We start from the raw sequence: 16,696 nt of genomic DNA on the forward strand, positions 1-16,696 counted from the left end.
AGAATCATATAATCATCTCAATAGATGCAGAAAAAGCATTCAACAAAATAAAGCACCCATTCATGTTCAAAACACTAGAAAAACTAGGGATAACAGGAACATGTCTCAACATCATAAAAGCAATCTATGCTAAGCCCCAGGCCAACATCATTCTAAATGGAGAAAAATTGGAAACATTCCCTCTAAAAACTGGAACAAGACAGGGATGCCCTCTTTCACCACTTCTGTTTAACATAGTTCTTGAAACACTGGCCAGAGCAATTAGACAGATGAAAGAAATTAAAGGGATACATGTAGGAAAAGAAGAATTCAAATTAGCACTATTTACCAAAAATATGATTCTCTATCTAAAAAACCCAAAAAATTTCACCAGAAAACTTCTAGAACTAGTAAATGAATTCAGCAAAGTAGCAGGGTACAAGATCAATACCCATAAATCAAAGGCATTTCTGTAGATCAATGACAAATCTTCAGAAAGGGAAATGAGGAAAACTACCCCATTTACAATAACCTCAAAACAAACAAACAAATAAATAAATGTACTTGGGAATCAACGAAAGAGGTGAAAGGCCTCTACAATAAAAACTACAGAATGCTAAAGAAAGAAATTAAAGAAGACCTTAGAAGATGGAAAGATCTCCCTTGTTCTTGGATAGGCAGAATTTATATTGTCAAAATGACCATACTACCAAAAGCACTACACAGATTGACTGCAATTCTGATAAAAATGCCAATGACATTCCTCACAGAAATAGAAAAAGCAATCCTGAAATTTATCTAGAAAAATAAGAGACCCGGAATAGCTAGTGCAATCCTTAGCAGGAAGAGTGAAGCTGGTGGCATCACTATACCAGACCTTAAACTATACTACAGAGCAATAGTAACAAAAACAGCATGGTATTGGCACCAAAACAGATTGGTAAACCAATGGTACAGAATAGAGGACACAGACTAACCCACAAAATTACAATTATCTTATATTAGACAAAGGTGCCAAGACCATGCATTGGAGAAAAGACAGCCTCTTCAACATGTCGTGCTGGGAAAACTGGAAATCCATATGCAACAAAATGAAACTAAACCCTTATCTCTCACCATGTACAAAACTCAACTCAAAGTGGGTCAAGGACCTAGGAATTAAACCAGAGACACTGTGTCTATTAGAAGAAAAAGTAGGCCCAATTCTCCATCATGTCGGATTAGGCCCCAACTTCCTTAATAAGACTCCTCTAGCACAAGAATTAATATCAAGAATCAATAATCAGGAAGAATTCAAACTAAAAAGCTTCTTCTCAGCAAAAGAAACAGTGAGGTGAATAGACAGCATATATCTTGGGAGCAAATTTTTACCCCTCACACATCAGATATAGCAGTAATCTCTAAGATATATAAAGAACTCAAAAAGCTAAACACCAAGAAAACAAATAGCCCAATCAATTAATGGGCCTAAGAAATGTACAGACACTTCTCAGAAGAGGCTATACATTCAATCAACAAATATATGAAAAAAAATGTTCAACATCTCTAGCAATTAGAGAAATGCAAATCAAAACTACTCTAAGATTTCATCTCGCTCCAGTCAGAATGGCAGCTATTAGGAACACAAACAACAATAAGTGTTGGCGAGGATGTGGGGAAAAAGGCACATTCATATATTGCTGGTGGGACTGCAAATTGGTGGAACAAATATGGGAAGCAGTATGGAGATTCCTTGGAAAACTGGGAATGAAACCACCATTTGACCCATTTATCCCACTCCTCGGTCTATTATCAAAAGAGTTAAAAACAGCATACTACAGGGACACAGCCACACCAATGCTTATAGCAGCACAATTCACAATAACTAAACAGTGGAATCAAACTAGATTCCCTTCAATAGATGAATGGATAAAGAAAATGTGATATATCACATTTTCTTGATACACACACACGCACACAGGAATATTACTCAGCAATAGAAGAGAATAAAATCATGACATTTGCAGGTAAATGGATGGATTAGAGAAGACAGCTACACTTGATCTTAGCCAAAAGGCCGAGAAGCGATAGAGAAGATATTGCTAAGTGAAGTTAGACAATCGCAAAAAAACAAATGCAGAATGTTTTCTCTGATATAAGGAGGCTGATTCATAATGGGGTTGGGAGGGAGAACATGGAAGGATTAGACGAACTCTAGATAGGGCAAAGGGTAGGAGGAGAAGGTAGGAGGTGTGGGGGTAGAAAAGATTGTGGATGGATATCATTACCCTAATTACTTGTATGAAGACACGAATGGTGTGAATATACTCTGTATATGTACCAGAGATGTGAAAAATTGTGCTCTATATGTGTGATTGAATTGTAATGAATTCTGCTGTCATATATAACAAATTAGAATAAAAATTAAAAATTAAAAAAATATGATTATATTGGAGATACAGCCTTTAGAAGGTGATTAAATTAGAATGAGGTCATCAGGAGTGGCCCTAACTTAATCTAATTATTTTTCTTATAAGAGGAAATTTGGACACAGAGAAAAGACATTAAGAAATACAAGGTGAGAAAGAACACAGTGAGATGTCATCATAAGAGGACATAGTGAGATGTCATCTGAAAGCAAGGAGAAAGGCCTCAGAAGAAACCAAATCTGAAAGTACCTTGATCTTAGACTTCTAGCATCTTGATCTCTAGGAAATAAATTCCAGGCAGTATGGTATGTTTTGCCATGGTATCCCTAGAAAACTAATACAAGAAGGCAATAGTTCTAACTTAGTAGTCATTACATTAAATATAAATGGATTAAATACTCCATTCAAAAGGCAGGGATTGCAAAATGGATCTTCAATAAAGTGATCCAACTATATACTGTCTTCAAAAGAGTCACATGAGTTTAAAAACACAGAGGTTGAAATTGAAAGGATAGGAAAAATATATATCATCTAAACAGCAACAAGAAGTAGTTGAAGTGTCTATTTCAGACAAAATTCCTTAAAATTTAATACCAGAGACAAAAAGAATATAATAAAAGGTTCAATATGTCAAAAAGAAATAACAATTATAAACATACATCACCTAATAAGGGAGTCCCAAAATATAGGAAGAAAAACCTATGTAATTCAAGGAAAAAAATAAACATTTGACAATAATTTTAAGTCTTCAATAATGGATAGAATTAGACAGAATATCAACAAGAAAATACAAGACTTGGAGAACACTACAAAACAGCTAGACTTAAAAGACTTCTACTAAAAAAAGTCCAGCTAACAGCAACATTCTTTTCAAGGGCATGAAAGAAGATTCTCCAGGATAATTCATATGTTATACCATAAAACAAGTCCCAATAAATTAAAAAGACTCAAAATCATACCGAGTATGTGCTTTAAACAAAGGGCAATGAATAATAATTGGAGCAAATTTGGGTAATTCACAAATATGTGGAAGTTAAACTACACAATATGAAATAATCAAAGAAGAAATCTTAAGTGAAACCATAAAATGCTTTCACATGCATACAAATGAAAATACACCAAAATGATAACATGCAACCAAAACTTAGAAGGAAAGTTTTAGCTGTAAATGCTCCTGTTAAAACCAAAGAAACCTGTCAAGTAAATATCCTAACCTTCCACCTAAGAAAACTAGAAAATAAATAGTAAGCAAAGGAAGGAAATAATAGCAATTATAAATGAAAAACATACAATAGAGTGTAGAAAAACAACATAGAAAATCAATGAAACTAGAAGTTTCTTCTTTGAAATGATCAACAAAATTAATGCTTTAACTTGTCTAATAAAGCAAAAGAGATAAGTCCAGAATAATTAAGATTGGGAATGAAAAAAGAAAAATTATTATCAACTTAACAGAATTGGAAGGGGTCATGAGATAATATTATGAATTACTGTATGCCAAACAAATCATACAGCATAGATATAACATATAGCATAGAGAGACAGAAAATACAAAAACTGACTAAAAAAATAAATCTGAATAGGCCTATAACCCAGTAAGAGACTGCATTCGAAGTCAAAAACTTCCCACAGAGAACACCAGCCCAGATATTTTCACTGGCAAATTCTGACAAATATTTCACAAGGAATCAGCACCCATCCTTCACATACTCTTCTGAGCAAGAGAGTAGAGGGGATGACATCCAGGCCATTCTCTGAGCCCGATATCACCCTCTTAGAATCAAAGTCATCACAAGGAAGCGACCCCCTAACATCCATTATGAGAAGAGACCAAGAATCCTCAATGGCAAAAGGCTCCGGATACAGTTGGACCTCTGTATGATATTAAAAAAAAAAAAAACTAACTCAAAATTTGTAGGAGACAAATTGTGGAAAATATCTTTTAATTGTGAAAATTATCTCCTAATTATCTCCTAAATTATGGAAGTCTTAGAAGAAAACTTAGAATCAAATTCACGTGCACTTGGATTAGGCAATGATTCTTAGCTATGACACCAAAGCACACACAACCAAAGGAGAAAAGTATAAATTGACTTCATTAAAATTAAACACCTTTATATTTCCAGACTGTATAAAGAAAGTGAAAATTCAAAGCAGAAGTAGAAAATGGGAAAACATATAAGAAAATTGTACTTCTGACAGGGCTCAAGTATCAAGAATACATAAGGATCCTCACAATTCAAGAATGGAAATAGAAATTACCCAGTTAATACATGGCCAAAAGACATGAAAACACACTTCTGCAAAGATGGAAGGTAACTGGCCAGTAAGCACGTGGAAAAATGCTCGTGATTATTCACTAGGGAAGTACTATCCCAAACCACAGCTGGTTACTGCTCTGCCTCCACCAAGAAGACTGTGGCAGAAAAGACAGACAACAGACAGTGTTGACAAGGACCTGGGAAAGTCGGAGCTCTCACAGCTGCCTGGTGGCCCTCCAAACACCGAGAGTGCCATTCAACCAACAACTCCGCTCTCAGGTATTTACCCACGAGAATTAAAAATACACGTTCTCACTAACACAGACATTCATAGCAGCAATACTCATGATAGAGAGAAAGTGGGAACAACCCAAAGATCTTATGAATGAAGAAACAAAAGACGGTATATCTGTGAATTAATCAATAAAAAGGAATAAACTACTGATACAGGTAAAAATGTAAATGAAACTTTTTCTCAGTTCACATCGTGAGTGAAAGAATCCAGTCATGAATGATCATGTGCTGTTTGATCCTCTTTATATGAAATTTCAAAAATAGCAAATCCACAGAGACAGAAAGTGGGTTGGGATCACCATGGGCAGGGGGAAGGATGAATGGGAAATGAGTGCTAATGAGGTTTCTTTGAGGGTGGCCAAAGGTGAAAACATTTTGGAGTTAGGCAGGGCCCAGAGTTTCGGTACGTTGTGAAAGTACCAAAAACTACTGATTTTTTACTTTTACAAAATATAAACAACAAAAAAGGAAACAACAGCAAAATATAATGAGTACGGTAAAGGGTAAATCTTTAGTTTTGAGATGAACAAACATTGTAGGGTGGCAATGACTTTGAAAATAGAATACGGTGTTAGAGTCTGTAAACAAGTCTGGATGGCGCCTGGCATTTTGCCAGAGGGAGTGGTTTGAGAAGTCAGCGAGCCATTAAGTGTGGAGATTCCTTTTTGGTTGACTGCTGTATCTAGTTTATGTTAATTAGATAAGCTGTGTGGAATGTATATATACCCCTCCTGTCCTACAATAAACGGCTCCCACTCCTGCTGTATCAACATACACAAGTTGTTCGTCACCCCCCCAACCCCCCCCCCAACCCGTTATTTTGCTGCAGCTGGACTGGGGCAATAGGGCATCAACAAGGACCTAGAGCAGAGAGCTGCAGCTAACTTGTGGATGAGAGATGGTCTAGTTTTGCTGAATGGTAGAGTCATTTGGAAAGATGAAGGTGCCTAGTCAGAATGAAGCAAGATGTCAGAAGATGCCAAGCGCCCTGGAGGTTCCTGCTGGGTTGGGTGTTGGCAGCCCCAGGGCTTGCCAGGAGGAGGGCCTTGAGAATACCTTGGCAGGTCAGTGTGGACCTTCTCTCTGAGAATTTCTTGCCAATGCTAAAATCAGAAAATTCATAGGTTCTACGAATCTATGAGGATGCAATTAATTAAAAAGCCAGGGGGGGCAGTTTTTCAAAAGCAATATTTGGCAGTATGTCAACAGATGAATGAAAGTGGCCCTTGAGATGACCCCTGGACACTGCCGCATCAGCCACTCTGGACAGTCACCAAGGAAACCCAGACTGCAGCCCAGCACAGCCTCATTGAGACAAAGACTCTGGGAACTGGAAACCCAAGAAGATCCGGCCAGTGTGGCAAAGTATGTTCCACGTATCGGGGAGCTACAAGGGCAGAGTGGAGACACGGTGCAGAGGTGGTCCAGGGAGGAACTGGGCAGTGTCCTGGGAGCTAAGACACTGGCCCTTCTGTGTTGCGGTGGCTCAGACCTGGAGTGAGTTGAGAGCAGGTGGTGACGCACTCGTGATGTGCAGGTGCACCCTGAACGCATCCGCCTCCTTCAAAGCGCTCCCCGCGAAACAAGCATTTGTCCACCGAGTGAAGGAATCAATGTTCTCCTCTGTTTGAGCGCAGTCGCGGGGGCATCTGCTGTCTAACCAGCCACATGGGTCAGAAGCATCCCTCTGGAAGAAGTCAGATGGCTCTTCTCTGTCCCCCTCTGCAGAGCGAGCTCAGCGAAGCCCTGGAGTGTGTTTCCAGAGGCCTTCTTTCCTCCAAGCAGAGGAAGGAGGGCAGTTCTCCGTACCTGCAAAACAGAGCTCACCATGCATTCTCGGCTCCTCTTTCCTTCCTTTCTTCCTCCCTTCCCTTCTACCTTCCTCTCGCTTCCCTCCCTCCTTCCTTCCTTTCCTCGGTACTGGGATTGAACCCAGGTCCGTGCATGCTAAACTAGAGCCCTACGCTGAGCTGCTCCCCCAGTTCTGTGCTCTTATTTCTCAACAGCCTGATAACAGGACACAGTGTCCACATCTTGGCCCTCCACGGTGCACACTTTGGTGGAGAGTGCCCCAGTCTTAGTCATCATCTTACAGGATTGGGGAAAACAATGTTTGAACTTAACTGAGAAACAATGAATAGTGAGAAAGAGGCTTCTAGCCTGCAAGAGAGAGAAACCCTTTGTGAGGACATTTCCCAGTTTTCAACGCCCAACGAAGACACACAATGGGGACAACTCCAGTCACCCAAGTGGAGGAAATCTATTTATTTGCACTGTATTGTTTCTTGCATTAGATCATGATACAAAGGAAGTGCTGTTGCAGCCACTTGGATTCAGATCCTCCTGAGAGGCAGGGTGTGCCTAGCTTGCTGACCATGAACACCAACAATGAAACTGCATGTATTTTTCATGCATTATGACAGCATTAACCAGTAAAGCCATGACCTGTGTAATGGTAAACAGCCACCAACTTAAATTTGGGGACATTTCACAGGATTACAAGCTAATCCTTATTTAATAAATTCAAAGAAAGGAGTGCTGGAAAATCTCTGTTGTGCTGGAGTTTCCTGGCTCTTTGTCAGACATTGAAGCTTCTGTAAACAGAGGGGTTTGTTTTGTTTTGTTTTGTTTTGTTTTCAGGTGTACATTTATACTATTAAAGCTTGTCTGAATAAAGATTTTCTTGAGGAAATCTCTGCCAGAGTGTCTTTCCTGAGGATGAGCCCATGGGGAGATGAGAAGCGGTTGTTTTGCCAGGGGGGAAAATACTCCTGACGTTAGCCTTGATGAACTCCGACCTCATTGTCACAAAGTGCGGCCATCGCCCACAACTTGGAGAGAAGACGTGGAGACAATGTTTGTCACTAGGGAAAGATTACTCACCTTCTTCTCCAAGTAGCTGTCAATATGGCTCAGGGCACGGGCCCTGGGGATGCCCTCCTTTGATCAAAGGCCAGCCGCGGTGCTCCAGCATCTGCTCCAGCAGGAGGGGTCAGAGGTGTCCCGCAGGAGGAAGCTGGGCTGCTCAGGTCTGCAGCGCGCCTTGGACCAGCAGCACGCTGGGTTCCCCCACCTCTGACCCCCACTTCCTCAGTTGCTCTGTTTGATTGCAGCGTTGCTTTTTATTCCATTTTCGACCAGCGGCAGAGAATTCCGGTTTGGATCCTTCATCCTGCTTTGCATGTCCTTCACTCCTCCCTACGCCAAAAAGTGCACCCCTTCTATCTCTGGAGAGTGGGATCAAACCATATGACATGACTCCTTGGGACATAGAGCTAAACCTGCCCTCCCTGTAGCACCCTCAGCGAGGGGTTGGGAGGAATCGAAGCATGCTTCACAATTTCAAAGAAAGTGCTGGCTGAATCAGACCTTTGATGACTTTAATTTTCCCCTTCTGTCTCCAGTGGAATCTTAATTTCCTTTATGTAGAGGAAAGAACGTTGGCTCTCTTCACCAAAATACTACAAAGCTGCGGGTGAAGGGCAGGGGACAGCCTCACGGGCAGATGCTGATGTGAACATTTTGTTTTATAGTCGCCTGCTTCCAGTGTTCATGACTTCATGCCGATCAGTCAAGCGGGCGCCATATACAAACCCTGTGCTGACACTGTAGGAGACAGCTTAGCCCTTTTAGTCCTCAAAGCATGTGGCTTCCTTGCTGTCCTTCCTTAGCTTCCAGTGTGCCGTGTACCTAGTGTGGCACTGGATTCCATGCTGAGCAAAATGAAATTAAATCAAAAGAATTAGGTGAGCACGGGCTCCTGGATACCTGTGGCTCCTGTCTAATCTAACCATCTCTATGTCAATGGTCAACTCTTCTCATGTCAGTCACTTGTGAAGGATGGATACAAGTTGACTATCACAATAGCTTCACCAACATCAAGGCCAACTGAACATCATCCTAAAAAGAAGAAGAAACCCTCTTCTCCATGGTTTTCCATTTTGACAAAAATGAATGCTATCCCTACAGACCCAAATGACACTTTGAGTAAGTCAGGTATCACAGGATCATTCCCTCAACTCTGGGAAATGCTTTCCCCTGTGGATGTTGGGGGCAAGAAGACATTCCTGCTGCTCTCTGAGTCCTCTGTTCCGGCAGGTACGAGAGCTTCATTACAAACCTAGAGGGACGTCTCTGACTTTGCAACTTCAAAAGCCTTACTGAGGCAAGAGAACCTTCCTGACTCAGACTGTGTTGCCCAGTTCAAAGCCCTGTTCCCACGGTCAGCGCTTGCCACCAGGTCCAGGAAGGTAAAGGAAAGGTGTAACCTTGTGCAGATGACCGAGGCCAACCCAGGCCCCTGTGCTCCTCAAGAGACAACTAAGGAAAAGTACTGGGAGCCACGAACACATTGTTCAGCACTCTGCTTGACTTTGTAAGGACAGAAGTGGCCTTCCTGGGCACAGCAGCTCCCAGGAAAGGCTTGGTAGTAGCTACAAACATTTCTCACTGAAGTTTTTGATAGTATAGGGAGCCTGGCTGAAAGAGTCCAGTATGGGCTCAACCTGAACGTACATCTCCCTGCAACTTCCTAGCTGTGAGACTTGGGGTAAATGACTTAAACATGCAAGCCTCAATTCCGGATTCCTAAACCGGGGGACAGGGGACTTAGATATTGGCATATTTAACTCAGGGTATATATCAGGGTTAACTGAGGGAGTATATTGAAAGCAAGTTCTGTAGAGCCAGCATTCAATCACTGTCATCTGATTTTAGTTTGGATTGAATTATTGGGACAACACGGGGAAGCCATGCCCTATGAAGAAAGGGCTGTATCCACTCAGGCCAAATCTTACCACACCATCACCAAAGCAAAGCAAAAACCACAGTGGTGTCTCTGAGATATTTAATGTGGTGGGACCGTGGCTTCACGATTCGCCTAGGTCCTTCTGATTTTATTGGGTTGTTTGGACGCAGTCTGAACTCCTCCTGTGGATGCACCTCTCACTGTCCATGAGATTCCTGGGAGCCACCATGGATTCTGATCCTGGCTGCTCTGTCAGTGGTTCACTTAGCCATTATTTAAAGCAAAATTTCCAATGTAATAAAGCCTCCCCTTTTTGTAAACATAAATTATATTTAATAAGCCTGGGAACATGTGTTTGCCAAATCTGAAGCAAGACAGCCTTGATGACTTCAGTCCGTTCTCAGCACTTGATTACAATTTGATTTCCTTTGGCATCAAAAGACAAACTATTTTAGTGAACAATGTTCTTCCTTTAGCAAGAGTGAGATCTAGTTACTTGGCAAAAGACCTGACCATTTGCCAGACGTTTTGTCCAAGCTCTTAGCAAGAGACGAAGCACTGAATTTGAGGTGCAGCTCCCTGGGGCACACTGTGGGGTGGGGTGGCTCATTGCCATTCTCCATGCTCTGCTCAGACAGATCCTCGCTGGGCAGCCACATTCTGGAGTGAAAGCTACGCCTTTCATCTGTCCCTTGACTGGACCTTTGTTGGTATATGTTAAAATATTGTATTCTATTCAAGATGCTGCTTCTTTTCCCTGGTGTTTTCTTGGAGTTTCTTAGTGGTTATTTCTACCTTGGTGGCTTTGATTCCTGCAACTACTATTTTTTTCCTTAAGGACCACTCTAACCTCTCCCATTGCCCTTCATCCTCTGACCAGCTGCTCTCTCGAGAATGCTTTTCTCCCCACGTTAACTTCTTCCCTGGGAGTCCACCTGAGGTTGCAGTCAGTTCATATCCTTTCTTCATTACATGGGAGGACTTTTAGGACCACTGGTCATTTCCAGCTGCCAGATTGGCTCACCCCGCTGCTCTCAGGAGGGCTGTCTGTGGGCGGGGGTGGGGGAGGATTGACTGCTTAGGCTGCACCCAGTCCTTCCACGTGGACCAGTACTCTTCCAGGAGCGAGAGCCCGGTGACACCCTGGAATTGTGAAGCAGGCTCCCTGCTAACAGGGGAGGTTCATGAGCATGTCTACAAGCCTTCAGGAGCACACATGTCCCCAGCCAGGAGGCTGCTTTCCAGCTCTGGTGGATCCTTGGCCATTGAACACCTCACACCTGGCGCTGATGCCTGGCTTCCTAGAATCTCCAACCACACTGCCCTGCGAGAGCCCACCTATGCTCTAGTCTCTTCTACCCTGTCATAAAAATGCACCTCCTTTTATTCCCATCAATGCTGTTCTGCTCCTGCATCACCTAATCGGATATGTGCCTGGAGTCTAGGTCTTAGGTCCTAATGTATTAATAGTTTCCACATCTTGTGCCTTATTTGCATTTTATGGGACCGATCACAAATGATATGTTTAGAACCACAAATGTCAGCTTAATTTGGTAGATTTGAACACCCAGTCAGAACTTTGGGAGTAAACTAAAGCATTTTCAGGTAAATGAAACTTTTGGCATTTAATTTAAAAAATCATACAAGCACATATCAAAGCTGATTTAGTTGTTAACTAATAATGGCAGAGAATTAAAATTATCTGAGGTGAATGCATGAAACATCAGAACTGTTTATATTTGGATATCTTGATGGAAGTCAGGACAGCACTTCTTTTCATACTTAAAACTTTAGTCATGTCAATGTCACTGCTATAATCCATTAAGAGCTTGGCTTGGGTGAATTTTATAATTTTTATATGTAATAGTAAGAAGATCAATTTTGGCTAATACTGTAAATTTGACAGGGAGAGCAAGGAACTATTTATTAATAGTTGGTCATCATTGTCTTTATTCTGACACAGTTGGGTAGATCACTGATGATATTTTTGAGCATTTCTTAAATAGGGGTAATTTGACAACAGAAGATTTCATTCCCAACCTCAAATTATTTCTAATCTAGCAAAGAATTTTAAAGTGCATATAGAAAAGACCTTTGTGTTACTAACAGTCCAGTGAATAAAATAGACACAATTTCTAAGAAATGTAGGGATCCTTTAATCATGCGGGAAATGAGAAAAGATCTCTGTAAAGTTATGTTCTTTTCCAACATTTCTGCATGTTCATTAGAGGAAATTTGGAAAATACTGAATAGTTTATGGAACAACATGTGAAATAGTCAGAGCCCCACCCTCCAGCGATGTGATTAATTCATTCCATTCCAATGGCAATGTACTGAATACTTGCATATGGGGTATGGGAGAGCACTAAATATGGAATTGAGATGATTTTACGTAGGATGCCACCATGTTTTTTTCACTTAGCATTGAATTATGAACTATCTCAGCAACACATGTCTCATATTGGTGTCCGCACTGTCCATTAACCTTATCAAACTGGGAAATGGGGAAAGCCAAGAGCAACTCATATACAATGTTGGAAACCACCAGGTGTAGTTAAAGCTTTCCTTGTTTAAGAAAGAACTAAATGCAATCACACAGTCGTGATATTAAAATGGAAAGGGATCTTTGATGGGGTCTATAAAAATTCCTGGGCAGACAGCATATTGGAACATCATCTGAGGGTACAAGAGACAGTATCTCAGCATTATTAACCAGACCCATGCAAATGCTTTCAAGATTCTGAAATTCTTTATAACAATAATATTGTTTACAGCTGTTGTTTCTGAACATTTTTTTTTTCACAAAAAGAATCTTATTTTTCAAATAAGAAACCCCAACACAGAAAATTTAATACTGGGCAGGCCTGGGGGTTGGCTGACCCCGAGTGGCCAACACAAAGCTCAGCTCTGGTGTCAGGTTGGTGGCTGCACCCGGGGGCTCAGTCTTGCACTTTCCTCCTCCAGAAAATTAGAAATTACCAACCTCCCTGTTTCTTTCCACCTTCAGCTGCAGATCCTCAACTTAGTGTCCGAAGCTCCTGGGTGGGCAGTAGGCATTTCTAGGGACGATCCAACTCAGGGTTTCAACTGTACACTTAGAAATGCTCCTTCCAGGTTCCCTCCAAACTTAGAAAGCAGGAGGGGTGGAGTAGAATTCTCTTTGCTGATCAATGACAAGCAGATTGGGATTTGCTTCCCTCGAGGTCCTGCCTAGGGAAATGTGTGAAAGAACAAACATAAACAGAGGATATGTTGGGACCCGGCTTTCTGACAAGGGCTGTACCTGCCTCAGACATGTAACCTCTGCAATTGATCCATTATTAGCCCTGTTTCTTTGGCAAGAAGACTGAGGTTTGGTGAAGTTAAATTCTGAAAGGGGCACAACAGGAGGTATCGGGAGGCGACGTCAGCACCCAGTGCTGGCTCAATCTGTGGCCAGCTTTTCCCACTTCACAAAACATGGACACCACACCTGAGTCACTTTAGGGATGTGTCCCGTGTGGCTCCGATTTCCTACTGTATATTTGTTTTGCAAATAAAAAAAATCACAATACAAAAATCAGACTTAGAACAAAGTCAAAACTCTGGTATGTGCAGAATCCTAAAAAGAAATACAACACTGTGTTAAATGTATAGGCCTGGATGGTGGGACAGAAGTGATTTACTTTGGGTCCTTTTATGTGTGTGAGAGAGAGAGAATATGTGCATATGTATTATCAAATAGCTACTAACTAATTAATAATGGGAAAAATTAAAAATTAGTTTATTTATTTGTCTAACCACATAGAGAAAGAAATACACATAATTGTTGAAGATGTACAATTAATTTATTATTTCTGTTATATTTTTTAAAATTTTTCAAACTTTCCATAAAGTGAAAATATTATTTACATAAAGGAGGATAATGAATATTATATAAAATGTAAGATTTAAGAACTTCTTATTATTCCTTCCATTCCCTACCTAGAGATCAGAATTGAGTTCCATCAAATCAGAAAATATTCTTAGCCAGCATTTACAGGATTCCTTTATCCCAGAGGTGGGATTAAACTGCATTTCAACAATAGGAAAGGTCACCATTTTGAGAATTTTCTGCGCGCCAGGCACTGTGTCAGGACTTCATGAGTATAGTCCCGTTTAATATCCAGCAATTTCATTTCACACATGAGGAAACTGAGGCCAAGGGACTTAGTGTCTTCACCAGGTTAAAAAAGAGTTAGTAGATGGCAAAGGCTGTCTGTGAGCTCAGCTTACTTGGCCTTACCCTGCCCCAACCACAGAGCCACCTGTCGTCAACAGTTAAGTGCGGTACATGGATCGCATGTAGATGCTTGAAGAAAACAACCCAAAGCAGACCTGCTTGTGAGCCATTTCATACCCTCCAGAAACTGCACATTTTGAGATCATAAAAGTATGTGTCCTGGGCTCCACACAGAGGACAAGGATGTTGGCAAAACCAGCGTCCCTCTATTTACAAGAAGGACATTCCTGGTGATGCCACCAGAGGGGAGAGTTCTAGCATGTTCTGCAGCAGCTCCCACAGGTAATTTCCTCCAGGGAGAAACTGTGTTAGTAAGAACAAAAGGAGAAAAGGAATAAGATTATACCTTCTTGTTACACATGTGTGTATGTATATATAAATATTTTTTATTAGCGAACTGAGGGTGGCCAAGGGAGGGGATCATTGGTTGAATCACCAGCATCACTTCCTTAAGCACCCTGATAACGATTTAGCAAAGGAAAAGGGAAAAACAATAGTCTCACAGTGTTCTTTTCCCTGGGAAGAAACACTAACTACCAAAGACCTAGTCAACTTGAATGTGAGAACCTATTATTTTTGATAAATCTTCACGGTGGGAAGAATTTGTAGTATCACGTGGTTAGACATGAATAGAAAGTGAAAGATCTGTGGGCACTCCAGCCTTGGACACAAGCACATTCCCGCATGTACTTCTCTCCAGCAGGAAGTTCCAGATTCTGGGGCTGCCTGCAGCAGGGTGCTCGGCACGCACTCGCTCATCCAACCAGTGGCTCCCAGACCACCTCCTGCATGCTGGCTACTGTGCACAGTACAGTCGTGAATAAGTTACAGCTTCCGCCCCCAAGGACTCTGAGTTCTAGAGAATGAGGTCAAGAACAAACTAGCCAGTGGGAATGCAAGTTCAGGTGGGGATAAACGCTATGAAATAAAGTGAGCAGGAGAGGAAGGAGGAGATGGTGGAAGCGCTGGGATATGGTGCACTACCCGGGAAAATGTGGTCAGGGAAGCTCTGTCCACAGAGGTGATGCTTGAGCATGACTATCAGGAAATGAAGCCTGCAAAGGGGTCGGGAAGATGGGTCCAGGATGAGGACCAGGGGACTCATGCTCTGACAGAACAAGCTCCAGAAGGCAGTCATTGCCCAGTGGTTCTCATATTGGGGGCAGGTTCTGCTATCCAGGGGATGCTTAGCCACATCTGGAGCCCATGTTGATTATCATGGGGTGGGGGGTGTGAATTTCAGTGGCCCATAGAGGGTAGAGGCCACAGGTGCTGCACAGGAGAGCCCCACAGAAGGGAGCATCCCGGCCACAGTTACCAACACCAGCCACTGAAAAGCCCTGTTCTCAACTCCCTCTCCCTTCTTCCACATTGCTCTGTCTCTCCCATGACTACGGAGCCCATGATTGAGAAGAGAACTTAAGACACAAAAAACAAGCTTTTGCCCCAGATTGTATACATGCTGTCATAAGGGAGAGACAGGTAACTTATAAAAGGAGCATGCAATAAAAAGTTTAAAGCGGATTCATCACTACCTTTATAGCGCCTTTAGCTGCTGTGTTAGGCAGTATAAATCCAGCACAAGTTCCTGACTCCTTTGAACCCTAAGTCGACTCTCCCAAACTAGCTGCACAGCTTTGCTTTCTCTCCTTTGAAGTAACACAAAGACTTCATTTCTACTTTGCAAAAATTTGTCAGTAAATAGTGCAGTTATAATAAAAGGATTGATAACAACCCAGAGAGAGGAAAATCAGCAAGGTGAAGGATGGGGAAAAAGATGCAGCCTACCAAGCTTGGAAATGAAAAGAGGCATGTGGTGTGAAGAGGTAGAGCAGAGCTGGAATGTTCTAGAAGACAGGCACTGGCTGAGCACATAGCTATGGTCTGTCCTGGCAAGATTATGTCGGACAAGAACCAAATAAATGCTGCACAAAAGCTAAAAGCGGGAGCAGGGAAGAAATTCAGTGGTTAAAAATTTTGAGTGCTCCTTATACAGAGTTTGGAATGCCTGTCAAATGAAATGCACTCAATTCTGCTGTAAAAGATGTCTAGGATTTGGTGGGATCATGTTTTCTGAGAAACCAGAAAGTGGTTGTATTTTAGGAAAATTATAAAAGATCCATGCAAACCCAGGGGTACTGGCATGTTCCTAAGCCTCCCTTAGTTTTTTTTTTCTGTTAAGCCATTTTAGACATAGTGACTGTGTCTAACTATGTCTAGTATTTACAGTCAGTCAGCTGTATTTTTCTTCAGGATCAAGAAGAAGCATGCAAACATGGGATTTTGTTTTTATTAGAACTGGTCTCACAATTTCTTCATTCAATGGTATGCCTCTGATTGCTACTGACCTTTCTCCTCCCTGCCCCCAGCTATTCTCTTTCTCCTATGTGGAAGAAGTGGAGAGTGTGGAGAAAAATCCTGAAGGGAAATTACCCCACCAGCAATAATAGTAGGGAGAAACCTGCAGGCATCAAAAACTTGTCAAGAAGCTACACCCGCTTAAATTAGGTAAAATAGAGTATATTGGTCCATATACATGTGCAAATAACTGTGTCTGATATACATATATAGAACCTGCTCTATGAGATTTTTTTTTTTTTATTGTGTGTTGTTCAAAACATTACAAATTTCTTGACATATCATATTCCACACTTTGATTCAAGTGGGTTATGAACTCCCCCCCTCACCCCATACACAGATAGCAGAATCACATCAGTTTCACATCCATTGATTTACAAATTGCCAT

General features: G+C 41.6%; 1 pseudogene; it reads right to left on the reverse strand.

Annotated features, from left to right (window-relative positions):
- Nucleotides 1-1,882: 1,882 nt before the first annotated feature.
- LOC125616177 lies at nucleotides 1,883-2,047 on the reverse strand (annotated as a pseudogene).
- Nucleotides 2,048-16,696: the final 14,649 nt, after the last annotated feature.

Source organism: Marmota marmota, unplaced genomic scaffold, assembly GCF_001458135.2.
Source record: "Marmota marmota marmota unplaced genomic scaffold, marMar, whole genome shotgun sequence".
NCBI lineage: Eukaryota > Metazoa > Chordata > Mammalia > Rodentia > Sciuridae > Marmota > Marmota marmota.